Below are 20075 nucleotides of genomic sequence, written 5' to 3'. Positions count from 1 at the left end.
ACAACAATTACTTCAAGTTAGGAGCTATACAGAATTTGAAGGTATCAACAATCATCTTGAGTGTCACAATGAAACTGCTGATTTGGGGGATACAATCGTTGAAAGCATTGTACCAAAACATTAAGGTTGGGAAGACAAAGATGAGGAAAGTGAGAAGTGAGGATGACTCAACTGAACCTGAGTTAGTGACTTCACAGATGCCAGGAAATTTATTGTTGGATTACGAAATTACATCACGCAGGAAGGCAAAGAAGGCAGTCCATTATCTGCACTAGGTGTGTGTGCTGATTTTATTCATTTACAGTCAAAGGAACACGCAAGGCACACTCGATGAATTCCTCTGTCAGTAACCATTACAAGTTAGTACAGTTTTATAGTAATGTGTAGCGGTGTGCTACATGCAGCGCTAAAATTACGACACGGAGTCGGTAACTGCAGTCGAAGAAAAACTTTATTTGAAATACCCAGCCTTGCTTTTAAGCCTCCCTCAACCTGCCCCCCGTGGCGCAGAGGCTCCAAAGCTCTGTGCTCCCAAACCCCCGTAGGCTATCTCCCTTAGCCGGAACGCTGGCTAATTGTGAGCCGGTTCGGATGTGCCAGGAAATGGGTCGCCACAATGTAGTAATATTGGTAGTGTTCTAAATTTTTCTGCATTTCATTTAAATACATAATCTGTTATTCAGTTAAATGGTAGTTTGTCTTTTTAACAACTGCTTAATTGAGCCAAAAGGTACTGGTCTCTCTGTGTCCCAATTAACTGGAATTGACTGTATCCGTGACCTGCAAGTTGAATCAGGTGCCTTTTCTGCAGGGTTGGTGTCGATCTTGAAAAGACTGTGACTAGATTCACAGACAGGAGTCGGGGGCAACTGAGGGAATTATTGGCCAACTGGCTGGAATCTGGCCATGTCTCCATCTAGGGAAGAAAGACATTAGGAAAAGATGATATTGCTTCAAACTTCCACCATTGTGGCTCCAAAGAGGGCCCCTGGAATTTGGCACGAGGAAATGATGATAGCTCTACAGAACCTTGCGTCTCAAGGCTGATGACTCTGTTGTACAACTTATAAACTCTAGGAAATGCTTGGCCTCCAAAGAATTCACCTGATTTCCTTCGGCTTTGTCGCAGATAATAAGCCTGTTTTATGCTGTGTTGGAACAGCTATAACCAGTTGCTTGCTGTTATAAATAAAATCTGCAGATGCTGGAAATCCAAGCAACACACACAAAGTGCTGGAGGAACTCAGTAGGCCAGGCAGCATGCATGGAAAAGAGTAAAAGGTTGATGTTTTGGGCCGAGACCCTTCATCAGGAGCGGAAATTATTTTCGACGATTAAACAGGTGGAAACACTTAAAGCCAAGAGTGTCGACTTTGAAAATCGGTCCAGAAGACAGAACTTGCGCATGCTTGGTCTCCCGGAAGGTATCGAACAAGGGGACCCCTCAAAGTATTTTGCTCAACTTTTAAAGGATGCATTCCCTTCTGTATTCCCAGACAGTCCTCCGTTACTTGATCGCACTCACAGAATTATGCATCGATCACCAAGTGCTTCAGCTAAACCACCTGTTGTAATTGTTCAGTTTCATTATGTGCATGTTAAAGAGCAACTTATTCGTGTGGCTCAGCATTTAGGGATGATCAGATTCCAAGAATTTGACTTTAGTGGAGGATTTTAGCCCAGAAGTAATGAAGGCAAGGCTTCTTTTTAAATCTCTGATGTCCGAACGTTATGAGAAAAATCTAAAACCTGCGCTCTTATACCCTGCGAAGCTCAGAATCTCGCCTCCGAATGTACCACGGCATGTTTTTCTCTCCACATCTGAAGCTCGAAGCTTTCTGGATGAGCATTATTCTACTGTTTGACTCTCGTTTTTAATAAATGAGTGACTTTGTTCATTACAGAACAGTTTTTGTTTCCAAAACCAGATTTTGTTTCTGGCTATTGGTGTAGGTTTACTCTATATTTTATACTCTAGTTAAAGTTTTTTTTTGATGTACTAATCTTTTTATTTTATTTACTTTAATCACTGTACTTTATCTTTGGTCATTATTATTAATCCTTCGAAGGCAATTTTTTTTTACTAAGATGGCGGTTTCTTCTCTAAAATATTTTTGGCTTTTTTTTGATTTCACCATTTTTTTTTCTCTCGTCTTCCTATAATGCATTTCTTATCGCAGTTTAAATTCTTTTTTTTGGTTTGTTTGGGTTTTAACCTGATTTATAAGTTACTAGTGATTATATTCTTTTTGGGTTTTTTACTAGCAATTATATTAAGAAGTTTGGTTTTAGTATAGTTGATTATTATTTCCTTAGAGTTTGGGTGGATCTTTTTTATCCTTTATATACGGAGTTGCCTTCTGCTGATATGGGGGTAGATTTAGTTTCATTTCTCTTTCTTCCCAGCCTTTTCCTAGCTGGGGAGACCTTTTCTCCTCTTGGGTGGGGAGTTGGGGGTCTTTTTTTAAATCTTCTTTATATCAGTTTTTTTTAGTTTTATCATTTGGGCTGATTTTAAACTACTGAAATGTCCGCGATGTCGTCACTTCCGGGTCCGCCCCTTATTTTTGTTCCTCTTCCAGGTGCATGAGTTCATAATTTTGTTAACCCTTTATATACCAAAGGGTTGATTTCAGAAATATGGCTCAGACCATTAATTTTGTCTCTTGGAATACTAATGGCTTAAACCATCCGATTAAACGGAAAACGATTTTCAAAGTATTCCAAAGACTGAATGCGCATATTATTTTTGTACAAGAAACTCATGTGAGGAAAGAGGATAATCAACGGTTTTTTAGGTTTTGGAGGGGTCAACAGTACCATTTGAATTCGAATGCTAAAGTAAAGGGAGTTTCAATTTTTATTGACTCCTCTATTGCATTTGTCCAATATGATATTATTTCGGATCTGAATGGTAGATTTCTGTTAATTACTGGGTTACTTTTTAACAAAAAGGTTGCTGTGGTTAATGTTTATACTCCAAATGTGGATTATCCCGATTTTTATTTTAAGTCCTTATTTACTTCTCTACCTAATCTAAATGAATATAGGTTAATAATGGGTGGTGACTTTAATTGTTGTTTAAATCCTTTGTTGAACAGATCTATATCTACTCAGACTTTACCTAATAAGTCGGCCTCTTATATTAATTCTTTTTTGACTGATTATGGGATTTTTGATATTTGGAGGATTCGGCGTTCTAAGGACAAAGGGTTTTCTTTTTTTTCACATGCTTATCATTCTTACTCGAGAATTGATTATTTTTTATTGACTCTTGTTTTATTCCATCTGTAACTGGTTGTAATTATGACATTATAGCCATCTCTGATCATGCTCCAATGAACTTTCTATTAAATTAATGGATACAGCTTCTAGTACTAAGCAATGGCGATTTGATTCTACCTTACTACAAGATCCGGATTTCATTAAACTTATGAAGGAACAGATTGATTTCTTCTTTTCAACTAATTCCATGGATGATATTTCTTGCAGAACACTTTGGGACACTTTTAAAGCATATATACGTGAACAGATTATCTCCTATTCCGTTGGTTTGAGAAAATGCATTAAGAAGGAAACTGTTTTATTGGTTGATAAGATTAAAGAAATTGACAACAAATATTCAATTGCTTCTAGTAAGGAGCTTTACGAACAAAGGGTTGAACATCAAATGGAACATAGTTTATTACTTACATCTTCGACTGAAAATCAATTAATGAAAACCAGGTCTGATTTTTATATACATAGTGATAAATCAGGTAAACTGTTAGCTAATCAATTGAAGAATGCTTTGGTTAAACGCCAAATTATTAAGATTCGTCAGCAGAATGGCGAATTGACAGTTAACCATGATGAGATAAACAAATCTTTTCAAGATTTTTATACCTCCTTGTATCATTCTGAATTCCCTCATGATTATAATATCATGTATGATTTTCTTGGGAAATTGAATTTTCCAAAATTATCATCAGATGATCTTTCAATATTAGAAACTCATATTACGGATGCAGAAATTAAACGGGTTATTTCCTCTATGAATTCTGGGAAAGTACCAGGTCCAGATGGGTATACAGTGGAATTTAAGTTTTTCCTCTACTTTTTCTCCTTGGTTATGCAGGGTTTTTGAAGAAGCAATTAGATTAGGTAATCTGCCACAATCTTTTTATAGAGCTTCCATTTCTTTAATATTGAAGAAAGATAAAGACCCTACTGACTGTGCATCCTATAGACCAATATCCTTATTGAATGTAAATTCCAAGATCTTTTCCAAGTTACTGGCATCCAGGCTGGAGAAGGTATCACCTCAAATCATCTCGGAAGATCAAACTGGTTTTATTAAAAATCGCTATTCTTTTTTCAATGTTAGAAGATTATTGAATATTGTTTATACTCCTTCACATAGCACCTCAGAATGTGTCATTTCATTAGATGCGGAGAAAGCATTTGATAGAGTTGAATGGCCATACTTATTTACTGTGCTTGGGAAGTTTAATTTTAGTCTGACATTCATTTCCTGGATTAAACTGATATATTTTTACTAACGGTTTTTACTAACAATCAAAGATCTCCCTTTTTTCGTTTATTTCGGGGTACTAGACAAGGCTGTCCTCTTAGTCCATTATTATTTGATATTGCTTTAGAACCCTTGGCAATTGCTATTAAAGAATCACCGAACATTTTTAGCATTACTCGCGGGATGGATATACATAAGTTATCATTATATGCAGATGATTTATTATTATTTATTTCTGATCCTGAGAAATTCATTCCTGCAGTTATATCATTGTTGGCTCAATTTAGTAATTTTTCTGGGTATAAATTAAATCTTAATAAGAGTGAATTGTTTCCTTTAAATAGACAGGTTCCAATTTATGGAAATTTACCTTTTAAATTAGTTAATGACTCTTATATACTTAGGGATTAAAATCACAAAAAACTATAAGGAGTTATTTAAGGTTTATTTTTTTACCCTTAATTGATCAGATTAAATGTTTGTTCACTAAATGGTCACCATTATCTTTATCTCTGATAGGTCGGATTAATACTATTAAGATGATTATTTTACCCAAGTTTTTATATATATTTCAAGCGGTACCAGTTTTTATTCCGAAATCTTTTTTAGCTAATGTTGATTCAAAAATTTCCTCATATATATGGCAGAGTAAAAATCCTAGATTAGGTAAAAAATATTTACAGAAGGCAAGGAAGGAAGGTGGATTGGCATTGCCTAATTTTAGATTTTATTATTGGGCAGTTAATGTCCGATATTTAATATGTTGGTTAAAGGATTGGGATTTATCTTTTAGCCCTCATTGGGTGAACCTGGAAATGAAATCTGTACAAGGATTTTCATTGGGTTCTATTTTAGGGTCTTCTCTTCCCTTTGCTCTTTTTAAATTGCAGAAACGAATTGACAATCCGATAGTTAAACATACTTTACGTATATGGTTTCAATTTCGGAAATTTTTTGGGCTGAATCAGTTTAAATATTCCTATTGTATCCAATTTCTTTTTTTATCCTTCTATTATAGACCAAGCTTATTCAGCTTGGAAGACTAAAGGATTACTACGATTTTCTGATTTACTTTTGGATAATTGTTTTATGTCTTTTGAACAATTATCTAATAAATATAATTTGCCTAGATTTCATTTTTTTAGATATTTACAGATTAGGTATTTCTTAAATACTGTACTTCCTACCTTTCCAAATCTGGAGTCTCCGGGTATTTTGGAGAATTTGCTAGAACTAAATCCTTCTCCGAAAGGGGTAATATCAAAACTCTACAATATAATTATGAAGATACGTTCAGAGCCCTTCTATAAGATTAAAAATGATTGGGAAAGAGAACTTAACCTTACTATCCCTGTTGGGAATTGGGATAAAATTCTTCAATTAGTCAATTTATCATCTATATGTGCTAAACATTCATTAATACAGTTTAAAGTTGTACATAGGGCTCATATGGCCAAGGATAAATTGGCTCGTTTTTATTCCTATATAAATCCTATTTGTGATAGATGTCAATCTGAAATAGCATCTTTAACTCATATGTTCTGGTCTTGTCTGCTTTTGAAAAAATATTGGAAAGACATTTTTGATATTATTTCCACAGTATTGAACATTGATTTACAACCTCATCCTATTACTGCAATTTTTGGTTTACCAATGATGGACTCAATCCATTTATCATCTTCCGCTTGTCGAATGATTGCATTTTTGTTTTGTTGAATTGGAAAGAAATTAATCCTCCTACCGTATTTCATTGGTTTTCTCAAACTGTTATGTCTAAATTTAGAGAAAATTAGAAGTGTTGTATTTGACCCTTCTATTAAATTTGAAAAGATATGGAGACCATTTATTCAATATTTTCATATGATGTAATGTGACCCTGTTCCAAGCCTATTTGTTTTTCTAGTTTTGATTTTACATATGTTGAGAGGATCGGAGTTGATGACACTGATGATTTTGTATTTTTGTTGGATATTATAAACAGCCCATTTTTTTTCATCATTATTTTTTTCCTTTTTTTTCTTTTTTCTTTTTTTCTCTTTATTAGTTATTAGGTTGTTAGATTAGTTTTTCTGGCATATTTTTTTTTCTTTTTTGTTTTTTTTAATATATATTATGAAGTACCTAGTTTTGCTTTGTTTATATGTTACTTGTATCATTCATGATTTGGGAAGACTCATTTATATTGTAACTATTGCTTATGTAACCTTTCATGTTCAGTTTAAATTTGTATGTTTGTAATCCCATTATGTATTAATCTTATTATGTTGATATTAATAATAATAATAAAAAGATTGGAAAAGAAAGTAGTGAATGACACTGAGTGTCGTCGGTGAAGGGAACATTCTGAATCTCCATGGAGTTTATGTGAACATTGTTTTAGTGCTGTCAGACTGGTAAGAAAGTTTACTGCAGATATGAGTTCATAATCTGAAGAGTTGTGTTCAGGGCCTTTACAGAGTAACCTAAACTGTTTATTCAGTGGGAGGTTCCCACAGATTGTGGGACATCTGTTGATCAAAGGGGTGTTTTCCTGCTGCTTTTCTGATCTCACATAGCATAATCACACTCAAGTCCCCCATCTCCCCTCCTCATCCTCTGTCTCATCACTCTCTATCCCCAAATCTTTGCATTATTCCCACTCATTCTCACCTGGCTTCTGAAGAACACAGTCTGTGCCCTGCCAGTACTGACATCCATCAACACTCTCCTTGATTATCAAAGATTAAGATTTTCTTGGTTAGTGCACCTTTGCCTAAAATAACAAGATTTCCAAACACCAGTGGCTTTAGTCTGCTTTCGAAATAGCTGGTTTTCTGTATTAATAAGTACAATGTGACTGTCCTTGATTAGTAATTAGTTTACCATTGTCATGTGCTCTGAGATATCGGCATTGTTTTGGCATGCCATCTAGATAGATCATTGTATTGTGATAGAAAAAGGAGAACAGGAAACAGAACAGTTGTGGAGAAATTGGAGTGCCAGTAGACAAAGTGCTGATGAAGTCGATTGGGAGATCAAGTGTTCATCGCTGAGTGTATGAGCGCTGGCTAAGAGCCTGATAACAGCAAGATAAGCTACCCTTTTTAATTCCACTTCCCATTCCCATTCCGATATGTCTATCCATGGCCTCCTCTACTGTCATGATGTGGCCACCTTCAGGTTGGAGGAACAACACCTTGTATTCCAGCAACACGTACAAAATGCTGGAGGAACAGGCAGCACCTATGGACGGCCTGAAACGTTGACTCTGCTTTCTCCCCATAGATGCTGCCTGGCCTGCTGGGTTCCTCCACCATTTTGAGTTTGTGGTGCTTAGATTTCCAGCATCTGCAGATTTTCTCTGGTTTGTGACGTTGGATAGCTTCCTACCTGATGGCATGAACATCGGTTTCTCGAACTTCTGGTAATGCCCCCCCCCCCATCCCCAACCGCCAGCCTCTCCTTCACCATTCCCCATCCACTTTTCCCTCTCACCTTATCTGCTTGCTTGCCCATCGCCTCCCTCCTTTTCTTTCGTCCATGGCCTTCTGTCTTCTATCAGATTCCCCATTTTCCAGCCCTGTTTCTATTTCACCAATCAACTTCCCAACTCTTTACTTCACCCCACCTCCTCCTGGTTCCACCTATCACATCGTGTTTCTCCCTCCTCTATCCCCACTTTCTAACTCTGATGAGAGGTCTGGTCCTGAAGCATTGACTGTACTCTTTTTCCATAGATGCTGCCTGGCCTGCTGAGTTACTCCAGCTTTTCGTGTGCGTTGCTGTCTTTGAGCCTGGTTTGTGTTCTCAAGCTATTGTATCTTCTCCCCCATGGGAGAGGAAAGGTTTGCTTAAATACTTTGGCTGCTTTCTCTAGGCAGTGGGGAGTGTGGATGGTGTTTGTAAATGAGAGTCTGGTTTGCATAAGGGATCAGGCTGCTGAATTTCATCTTGCAATCAGGAGCTTTTGAGCAGTAATGCAGGTACAGACACACGTTTCTAATTCTCCACTCCTTACTTCACTCCTCCTTCAAGCAGATGTTTATGGGTCTCCCTGAATTTCTCCCAGCGCTACCATTACTTGTCCAAGGTTGTGCAGAATAGGATTTGCATTGGGATGCTGTGTAGATATCGGGTATAGATCCCTGTGTGGCATCAGTGTTTTGAAAGATTAAGGGGTGCAGAAGAATGTCTAGACCCTGTCTATAAGTAGCTTTAGGAAGAGTTTAATTGCAGTTAAATCCCCACCTTGTTGGTTTATAATTTAGCATGGCTCAGGTGTGCACAGGGTGAGACTACCTTAGGGATTTGCTTTCCAACCCTTGTGCAGTGACTCAATGGAAAGAAGCTGGATTGTCACGCTGGGAAACGTCCGCATGTGAAATGGAAAACAGTTGTGGTGACGGTGCTGTCAGTGCAGTTTTGTTGTTGCTGTGGTGGAGAGCAGTAACTTCCCTGCTTTCTGCTGGTATTCTCACCACTCAGTCTGTTGGTCAGCAAGGGGCTGAACTTCACAGCCAGAACACAAGTAAAAGCCATAGGGTAATGCAGTACAGGAGCAGGCCATTCGGCCCAGTTAGTCCATGCTGACCAAGATGTCATGAGCTGATCACATTTGCCTACTTTTTGGCCCATATCCCACTAATCTTTCCTATCCAAGTGTCTTTGAAATGTTGGTATTTACCTGCCTCAATCACTTCTGGTGCTTGATTTGGTAAATGCCCCACCCTTTCCATGAAGAATTTTGCCCTCTGGTTTCTTTAAAATGTACACCCTCTAATCTTTGGATCCCTTTTTCTGGGGGGAAAGACTGTGATCATTCATTCTGTCCTTGTTCCTTCTGCTTTTATAAATCTCTATGGTCACCCCTCAGTCTCCTACAAATCAAGGAACCATATCATACTGACCAACCTGTACCCTATAATTCTGGCCCTTGAGTCCAGGAAACATTCGGTCCAACTCATCTCTGCTGACCAAACTGCTGAACTAAATGTTGATCCAGAAAAACGTTATACCATTGAAAAGAAAATCTGAAGATCTTTGGGGAAAATATTAAATTATAAAGTTGACCTACCTGAATGTTGGTATTCACCCTACATCAGCAAGTAAGTCATCCTCTTCTTGTTGGTCCAGGATTTCTTTCTTTCATTCTCCTTGCCTTGATAATTGACCATTTGTCTGGCCACCAACCGTAACCACTCTCTACACAGGTTTCTGCACAAACTCTTAAATCTCTTCCAGCTGATGGTGTTTCTCTGGCCTCTCCCCTTTCACCCCTGGTCTGTGTTTGTTCACCTGCTTTACTGAGGTTGTCCAAGCAGTGTGAGATTTACAGCATAGGAGCTCGCTCAGTCCATTGTGATTGCCATTGAGAGGAGAACTACTCCACCCAAACACGTTCCCACACTGCCCTGCTGCTTGTGGCCTTCAAGGGTGCAATGAGGTGTTTGTTAAGAGCCGCCATCTCAGGCACAAGTTCCAGTGCACTGTCATAGGGATGGAAACATATACCTCATTTACATTCTATTAATCTACAAATTTATCTTAACTCCTTGCTACCCGGTATTTGACCCCTCTGCTAATGGAAAAATATAGTTTCTGCTTGCTGACGCCAGAGTTACTTGGTCTTTGCACCAAGTTACTCTGGTGTCAGTTGCTCCAGACTCTTTGTGGCTATAGTTAATCTCATGCAACCAATAGCCCCCTTGGGCAAAGGTTTGATGGACTCTGATCCTGGTGAATGGACTATTTCTGTTGTATTTCTCTATAGCTACATGTTATAAAAGGGAAAAGATTGGACAAGGGGATCTGCACTCAAAAACAAAGTGAAAACTGGTATTAGAGAGTTAAACCAGAAGAAATTGGCAAGGGGGGTGTCTGGTGGAGGACAGAATGTTGGAATGTGTAAGAAGCAATTACAGTTTGAGAGGGAAGGACTGTAGAGACCTTTGGTAAAGGAAATATTGTGACCTTGTTTCCTCACCAGTCAGAAGGCTCTAGGCAGCTGTCTGCTTGTTGTATTTAGCTGGTGGAGGGAATAGTGGAGAGGAAATGGAGGAGAAACGTTCCATCTTTTCCCAAGCCCTGGCCTGCCTCTACTGAGTATGCACAAGGACGTGTCTGGGTTTTGAGTGGGAGGAGGAAATATTGGTGACTTCATGTCATGGAGATGCACCACCCCTTCACCTACTGGAAAATCATCTGTGCTTTCAGCTCCCAGAGGTTTCAGCGGCTTTGACTGGCAGGCGTGGAGGACAGGAAGCATGTACTGTCCAAGGATCTTTAACCTTGAAGCCCTGATCTGGTTTAAATCACTTAAAGCTATGACTGCACAGAAGGCTTACACCTGTTGTCTGGTTCCTTTCTAAGTCTATAACAAGTAAATACACGACAACTCAGATAATTTAGTATCCAGAATGCTTCAACAATCAGCTTCAATGTCTATGCACTCATTTCAAAGAGAGACGGACACTTTTATGCTGGAAGCGTTTTTAATCTCCACCCCACACCCCATATCACTCCTTCCATTTTCAAATCTAGTTGCTTCGAACCTCACTTTATCCGGAGTGTAAGGATAAAAAGACGAGGACTGAAATGTTATAGCTTTGTAACAAGGAAGGGTACCAACTGCAGACTAAAATTCAGTGTTTTGAATTTGCTTTTATGTTAAAATATTATGTGATGACTGTTTCAAAGTAATATAGAGGATACCAGGAATAAATGGATTGAGGGTGGTGATGCCAGTTTGGAGTCCACATTTTATTTTGAGAAATTTATTGGCAGCATTTAAGTGTTTGTTGGAATGGATTAACCCCTGAAAAAAGTTTTTAATTTACTGACCTAACCTAACCCTAGTGCTCTTCTAATTACATTTGTCTGCATTTTGCACAAATAAGTATGTTTTTGAACTCATTTGGGACGCTGGTCTTTAATTACTAACATTAGTCATTTGTTGCATCTACAGTTAGAATTCTGGCAAATACCAAGTTTCTTTTCCACACATTGAAATATTGTGGGGGGACAGATGATTGTCAAGTATGGAAACCCCTTCCCTAGACCAGGACAGTCTTTTCTCTTTAAGTTAAATGTAAACTTGAATTTGCTATTGTTTGGGAGGTGCTTATTCAATGAATCACCTAGTTTTCTCAGTCAGAACTAATTATGCTGTAGTGTGTGTGTTCCTCGGGCTAACAAGCTAGTTCGTCCTCATCCTGATTCAGCATGTGGTGTCTGGCAATGTTAACAAAAGGGTGATGTTGTTTAACTGGCCTGTGAGCACTGTGATGGCTGGTTAATGATTGCTTCCTTTCATCCAAATTCTCCGAGCAGACAGTCGATTAAAAGCCCATCATATCTATTTATATACGGCTGACAGACTGCTGAATCTCCCTTTTACAGCCTTGTTTGTTATGGGCTCTTTGCCAAGTGCACTTAGTTCTAGAAATGAGTGCAGACTGATCAGAGTAATGATAGGACTTGAGTATCATATCTCCTTGTGAGAGCCAGGTCATGCAGAACCATCCCTCTTCTCCACTGATTCTCCCTGTAATCTAGTGACTCACCTGTAGAATGGGGACAGTTTACAATGGCCAGAGATGTGGGAGCAATCCAGAGTGCCTGGAGAAAACCCATGCGGTCACAGGGAGAACGTGCAGACTGCAGGCGGATAGCACCTGATCGAACCCAGGTGTCTCAGTTGCAGTACTGTATACCGTGTTCCATTTCACCAGTTGTGTCCCCTGAAACTTGCAAGATTGCAAGCATTTAATTTAAAAATATTTTGCTGTTATCAGTACCTGGTCACTTTCCGTTCATCTGCCTCATGTTGGCTACTTGAGAAGTATCTAAGCAGGAGTATGCATTTCCCTGTGAGCTCTGTCTCAGTATAAACTTCAGAACTCTTCCACTGTTTTGAAGGATGTGGCATTGGTTGTTAATTTTACATCGGACCTTTTTGACAATGAAAGCTAGTAAGGGATAGTGGAAATGGATCTAGGTCAGAACCACCAGGATCTCACTGAATGGGAGTGAACGCTCAGTGCCTGAATGGACCCTTTCTATTCCTCCCAGAGAACAGGAAACGTGTAAACTAACTTTCAAAGTGGATATATTTAGTAAACACTATGATTCCATTAACAGAGAAGTTGTAAGGATTCCATTGATCTATTTACAGATGGTTTGTTTACTCAGTTTGTGGAGAGGACTGATCTGTCCCTGCTGTGGCCATTGATGTGCCAGAGTTGGGGTGGTTACAGTATGGAACTGGCCCTTCAGCCCACCAAGTCTATGCCGACCATCAAACATACATTTTGTTTTATACTAAAAATGAGGGAAGTGCAAGTCACATATTCCAATAAGAAATTTTCAAATGGAAGAAGGGCACTACTGTGGCTGACAAGTGAAGTCAGAGCCAAAGTAAAATCAAAAGAGACAACACACGAGGAGGCCAGAGCTAGTGGGAAGATAGAGGATTGGGAAGCTTTTTAAAAACTCGCAGAAGGAAACTAAGAAGGTCATTAGGAAGGAGAAGATGAATTATGAAAGGAAGCTGGCGATTAATATCAAAGAAGATACTGAAAGCTTTTTTTAAGTGTATAGAGGGTAAAAGAGAGTCTAGGGTAGATATAGGACCAATACAAAATGACGCTGGAGATATTGTAATGAGAGATGCAGAGATGGCAGAGGGACTGAATGTGTATTTTGCATCAGTCTTCACAGTGGGAGATGTCTGCATTATACGGGACATTCATGAGTGTCAGGAAAATGAAGTTTGTGCTGTGAAAATTACAGCTGAGAAGGTACTCAAGAAGTTTAATGGTCTGAGGGTGGATAAATCTCCTGGACCTGATGGAATACACCCTTGAGTTCTGAAGGAAGCAGCTGGAGAGATGGCAGAGACATTAACAAAGATCTTTCAAGAATCAATAGATTCTGGCATTGTACCGGATGACTGGAAAATTGCAGTTGTTACTCTGCTATTTAAGAAGGGTGGGAAGCAGCAGAAAGGAAACTATAGACCTGTTAGCCTGACATCAATGGTTGGGAAGTTGTTGGAATTGATTGTTAGGGATGAGATTACGGAGTACCTGGAGGCACATTACAAGATGGGCCAAAGCCAGCATGGTTTCCTGAAACGAAAATCCTGCCTGACTAACCTACTGCAATTTTGTAGAGAAATTACAAGCAGGGTAGACAATGGAGATGGAGTGGATGTGGTGTACTAGGATTTTCAGAAGGCCTTTGACAAGGTGCTGCACATGAGGTTAGGGATTGTTGGGGATCAGATTATGGAGTACCTGGAGGCACATGACAAGATAAGCCAAAAGCAGCATGATTTCCTGAAATCCCTTTGTGCCTCTGAATTTTGTAATTTCTCTCCATGAAAAAAATAGTCAACCTTTTCATTTCTTCTACCTAAGTGCATGACCATACACTTCCCAACTCTGTATTCCAACTGCTGCTTCTTCGCCCATTCTCTAAATCTGTCTGTCCTCCTGTAGCCTCCCTATTTCCTCAAAACTACCTGCCACTCCAGTTGTCTTTTTATCATCTGCAAACTTTGCAACAAGGCCATTAATTCCATCATACAAGTTGCTGACAGGGCATGTAAAAGAATCAGTCCCAACAAAGACCTGTGAATATCTGTCCATGGCAGCTAACTGGAACAGGCTCCCTTCATTCCCATACTTTGCATCCTGCCAGTTAGCCACTGCTTTATCCCTGTTACAATGTTTCCCATAACACCATGGACTCATAGCTTGTTAAACAGCCTCGTGTAGCACCTTATCAAAGGTCTTCAGAAAATCCAAGTTCACAACATCAACCAATTCTCCTTTGTCTGTCCTGCTTGTTATTTCTTCAACGAATTCCAACAGATCTGTCAGTCAAGGTTTTCCCTATTGCATCGCGTACACAAGGATGAGGGAGAAATCACGCCTACGCTTCCTGGCACATCTCTTACACACTGACCAAAGGATACTGGTCCAGCTTCCATCTCCGTTTCTTGCTGAAGTTTCTGTTCTCGAGTTTGATAACACCATCAATCCAGTGCTGTGCCTCCTTGGCACTGTTGGCAGTCAGGTCCAGTTTCTTCTTCCTGCCCTTAAAGATGATGGTGAAGCTGCAATCAGTGTGCTCCTCCAAGATCACCTCTACTGGTGACCTGCCCTCAGCTCCTCAATGTCATAGATCAAGACTGAAGGGGTTCGGGGTGGGTGAGGGTACGGTAGAATGGCAGCAGAGATCAGAACACGATAGGTTCAGCAGATGCTGGAAATCCATATTAACACACAAAAAATGCTGGAAGGACTGAGCAGGTCAGGCAGCATCTACGGAGAGGAATAAAGAATCAATGATTGAGGCCAACAATGTTCTTCCAGAATTGGGATGAGTCCCAAAGAAGAGTCTCAGTCCAGGACCTTAACTCTTTGTTCTCTGCATGGAGAGCAGCCTGATGTACATGCAATAATAAATCTGAATCTGCATCAAAACATACAGTATACTCAATGACCACCCTCACCCCAGACATGCACGCTTCTGTACTCTCCCAGTAAAATAAAAGAACTTGAACACATACCCCACCAGGCTCAAGGACAACTACAATCCCACAGATGAGTTTTGGTTGCTTTATTATAGAAAGGATGTACATTTTTACAGAAGATGCAGGGGAGATTTATCTGGAAACTCCCTGGACTGGAGGGCATGTCTATGAATATAGGTTGAGCAAACTATGGCATTTTTTTCAGCATAAATGAGGATGAGAGATGTCTTGACAGAGGTGTACAAGATGATAAGAGGCTCAGATAGTTGATCACCAGAGATTTTGCCCAGGGAGGAAAATCAGTAACAGGTCAACCTAGTACATGTCATCCCATTACAGGATGGGTGTGGAGACCTTGTAGAGGGTGCAGGAGAGGTTCAGGATGCTGCCTGGATATGATCAATAAGGAGAAGTTGAGGAAACTTTGAGGAGCAAAGGAGCATTGTACCGGATGACTGGAAAATTGCGTATGTTACTCCGCTATTTAAGAAGGGTGGGAGGCAGCAGAAAGGAAACTATAGACCTGTTAGCCTGACATCAGTGGTTGGGAAGTTGTTGGAATCGACTGTTAGGGATGAGATTACAGAGTACCCGGAGGCACATGATAAGATAGGCCAAAGCCAGCATGGTTTCCTGAAAGGAAAATTCTGCCTGACAAACCAACTGCAATTTTTTGAAGAAACTACAAACAGGGATGCAGTGGATATGGTGTACTTGGATTTTCAGAAGGCCTTTAACAAGGTGCCACGCATGAGGCTGCTTAGCAAGATGAGCGCTCGTGGAATTACAAGGGAGTTACTAGCTTGGGTGGAGCATTGGCTGATCAGCAGAAAACAGAGTGGGAATAAAGGGATCCTATTCTGGCTGGTTTCACAGGGGTCAGTGTTGGGACCGCTGCTTTTTATGATGTATGTCAGTGATTTGGACTTGGGATTAATAGATGATACAAGGATAGGCGGAGGAGTGGGTAGTATTGAGGAAACAGAGCCTGCACAGAGACTTGGATAGTTTAGGGAAATGGGCGAAGAAGTGCCAAATGAAATACAATATTGGAAAGTGTATGGTCATGCACTTTGGTGGAAGAAATAAACAGGCAGACTGTTATTTAGATGGGAGAGAATTCAAAATGCAGAGATGCAAAGGGACTTGGGAGTCATTGTGCAGGGCACCCTAAAGGTTAACCTCCAGGTTGAGTCAGTGGTGAAGAAGGCGAATGCAATGTTGGCATTCATTTCTAGAGGTATAGAATGTAAGGGCAGAAATGTGATGTTGAGGCTCTATAAAGCACTGGTGAGACCACATCTGGTGTATTGTCTGCAGTTTTGGGCTCCTTATTTTAGAAAGGATACACTGACATTGGAGAGGGTTCAGAAAAGATTCACGAGAATGATTCCAGGAATGAAAGGGTTACTGTATGAGGAACATCTGACAGCTCTTGGGCTGTATTCCCTGGAGTTCAGGAGAATGAGGGGGGATCTCATAGAAACATTCCGAATGTTAAAAGGCCTGAACAGATTAGATATGGCAAAGTTATTTCCCATGGTAGGGGATTCTAGGCCAAGAGGGCATGACTTTAGGATTGAAGGACGTCCATTTAGAACAGAGGTGTGGAGAAATTACTTTAGTCAGAGGGTGGCAAATCTGTGGAATTTGTTGCCACAAGTGGCTGTGGAGGCCAAGTTATTGGGTGTATTTAAGGCAGAAATAGATAGGTTCTTGATTAGCCAGGGCATGAAAGGGTATGGAGAGAAGGCAGGGGAGTGGGGATGACTGGAAGAATTGGATCAGCCCATGACTGAATGGCAGAGCAGACTTGATGGGCCAAATGGCCTACTTCTCCTATATCTTATGGTCTTAATCCCATTTTAATTTCCCCATATTCTGTCAGCTCCTCTCAAGATTTTACTTCAGTACACACTCAGGAGAGTATAGAGCCCAATGAATCCTGCAGCCCTTGTATCTTCAGGATGTGGGAGGAAGATGGCATGCAGTCAGGGGAAGTTTGCAAACTCTGTGTCAGAGGTGCAAGGCTCCTTTTGTGATCAGCTTGTGGCTCTAGAAGTGATTCAGTGCTACATCTGTGAATCAACAATCTCAGAGCTGGTTCTGTTGCTTCTGATTGTCTGGGTTTTGACTACTCACCCGAGAGGTTGAGGACACGTGGTGGTGATATTTGTGATGTTGGGCTGTAGGTCTGATCAACTTTAACCCTAAGCTCTACTGATGGTGGATAAGTCAGAGTTGAACCATCCCTCCTGATGGTGGATAAGTCAGTTACTTTGGAAACCTTCATGACTGTATCTCTGTATGTGATTCGGCTAAATGTGCTTTTGCTCCCTGACTGCCTCTGTTTTCCAACCCACCTCTCCTCTTCCCACCCGCCATTCATCTCATCTGCCCACTATTCTTCACTGCTCCTCAGTCCGCTTGTCACATTCTGGCCTCTGTCAATCCTCCCTCCTCTTCTCTCTAAACCAGCTGTCTTCCTCTTAATTCTGACGAAGGGCTGCGATCTGCAGAGACCACACACACACACTCTCTCTCTCACACACATACACACACTCACACTCACACTCACTCACTCACTCACTCACTCACACTCTCTCTCTCACACACATACACACACTCACACTCACACTCACTCACTCACTCACTCACTCACACTCTCTCTCTCACACACATACACACACTCACACTCACACTCACTCACTCACTCACTCACTCACACTCTCTCTCTCACACACATACACACACTCTCACTCACTCACTCACTCACTCACTCTCACACACACACACACACACACACACACACACACACACACACACACACACACACACACACACACACTCTCTCACACTCACACTCACACTCACACTCACTTTCCTGACCAGTGATCTTTGGAATAGAAAGGATTCCTGTTTACTACTGTGGAAAATGGACTCTCCTCATTTAGCTTTAGGTGAATTGAGCACATTTTATCCACCACCATTTTGAGTATCGTTGGATCAAAAGAATAAAGGGACCTGCTTAAGAAGGCACTTCTGTATTCTGAGTTTGTTTGTAATTGGAACCAGCTTTGAATAAAATCAGATGGTTGTATGGGATGCTCGCTGACAAACGTCATCCAGTGAAGAGCCTGGGGAGGTTTTCCAGTCTGGTATAGCACCATGACTGTGATATCAGTCAGGACTAGTCATCCTCCATGTTGGCACATTGTCAGTGTCTGACGGGCACCTGATCCTGAACAGTATCATTTGATTCTCACATTTATCAGTAGTGCTCATTTTGAAGTAAGATTGTTAGATTGGTGACACCCGTCGGAAACTGGGGAACCACTTTGCCCAGGACCTCCACACCATCTGTCCCCAGTGGGAATTCCCAATGGCCAAACATTCTAGTTCCAGTGCCCGTTCCCATTCCCATTTCCATTCCAACATGTCGGTCCGTGCCAAGATAAGGCCACCCTTGGTGGAGCAACACCTTGTATTCTGTCTGGATACCCTTCAACCTGATGGCATGAATATCAGTTTCTCCTTCTGTTAAACAAGTTTCTTCTCTCACCCCTGCCCCCACTTCTCGTTCCCCACTCTGACTTGCCTATTACTTCCCACTGGGTCACCCCTTTCTTTCCTTTCTTCTCCAGTCTTTGACCTTTTCCACCCACTTGGCTTCACCTGTCACCTTTCAGCTTGCCTCTCTCCCCCCCCCCCCCCCCCATACCAACCTTTATATCCTGGCATCTTCTCCATTCCTTCTCAGTAGAAAATCTCGACTGTTTACTCTTTTCCATAGAAGCTCCCTGACCTGCTGAGTTCCTCCAGCATTTTGTGTGTGTGTGTTCCTTTGGATTTCCAGCACCTGCAGACTTCCTCGTGTTAATCTTTGAGATTGCTAATGTAAAACTCTGTATTTACCAAAGTCGAGTAAATGAAATCCAGTGCTAAAGGGGCAGAGTGGTCTCCTTGTGTTCCCATGTTGATACAGCAAACCTGGAGCCTTATAAAACACATAGGGCTTCTCGTTCCCCCATTGCCTCACAGACTAACTTTGCATGAAGGGTGGACCAGTTTTGTGAATGAGGCCATTGGGCCGAGAGCAGGACTGAGCCTGGGATCTTGTGCTGAGATTAAGGGTACAATGTGGGGATTCCTGGTGCTGGGGGGTGGTGAGGTGGGTTGTTTGTTGCCTGGCAGTGTGATATCTCAGGCCCATTGTTAGTTGCTTTATAAATACAATATTTGTGTTCTGTCACCAAAGCTACTTTTTCTACCAAGTAGGAACCATATCGAGTTTTATAAATAACTGAACATACTGTTCCTGCCACTGTCTGTTCAGAGGTTGTACGTACACCCCATGGGTTTCCTCCCACAGTCCAAAGATCTAAGCCAGAGATGGTGAATCTGTGGAATTTGTTGCCAAAAGTGGCTGTGCAGGCCAAGTCATTGGGTATATTTAAGGCAGGGGTTGATACGTTCTTGATTAGTCAAGGTATGAAGGGATATAAGAGGGAAGGCAGGAATTGGGTTTGAGAGGAAAAATAGATTAACCATGATGAAATGGCAGAGCAGACTTGATGGACCAAATGGCCTAATTCTGCTCCTATTTGTGGGGAGAACTTGTCTAAGCATTCGCATTCCCCTTGGAAGCCCTGTTCTGAGTTCTGATACCGCGAGAGTATATTAAAGCACAAAGTTACTCATGACCAATCAGATGTATGGCAGGCTGTCATGAGAAATTGGAAAAGGTTAATCAGAAGAGCTGAATTTGATTAGTAAGCAAGATTTGTTATTGGAAACTAGTGATCCTTGGAAGTAATTCACTCCTGGACACTCAGTTCTGGTCAGCCGCTTAAGACTAATGGAATTTAGATGATGGCAATACTTTAGTACACAGGCTGCAGAGACAGGGTTGAAGGGCTTAAATTTTTACATGAATGTGAATGTTAGTACTAAACGGGCTTGGTCATCCTTTTGTGCAGAGTCCTGTTGTAGTCACATGTTAACATAGTGTAGTCCATCTATCCCAACTCACTATTGAACAGA

The 20075-nt window shown here is 40.8% G+C and overlaps 1 protein-coding gene across 2 annotated transcripts in view; it reads left to right on the top strand.

Annotated features, from left to right (window-relative positions):
* LOC132378596 (solute carrier family 22 member 23) overlaps positions 1-20075 on the top strand; it is a 101999-nt gene that overhangs the window by 33222 nt on the left and 48702 nt on the right. The window lies entirely within an intron of this gene.

Source organism: Hypanus sabinus, chromosome 20 (genome assembly GCF_030144855.1).
Source record: "Hypanus sabinus isolate sHypSab1 chromosome 20, sHypSab1.hap1, whole genome shotgun sequence".
Taxonomy (NCBI): domain Eukaryota; kingdom Metazoa; phylum Chordata; class Chondrichthyes; order Myliobatiformes; family Dasyatidae; genus Hypanus; species Hypanus sabinus.
Note: the sequence above shows the minus strand (reverse complement) of the source record. Positions and strands in the feature narration are given on the sequence as shown.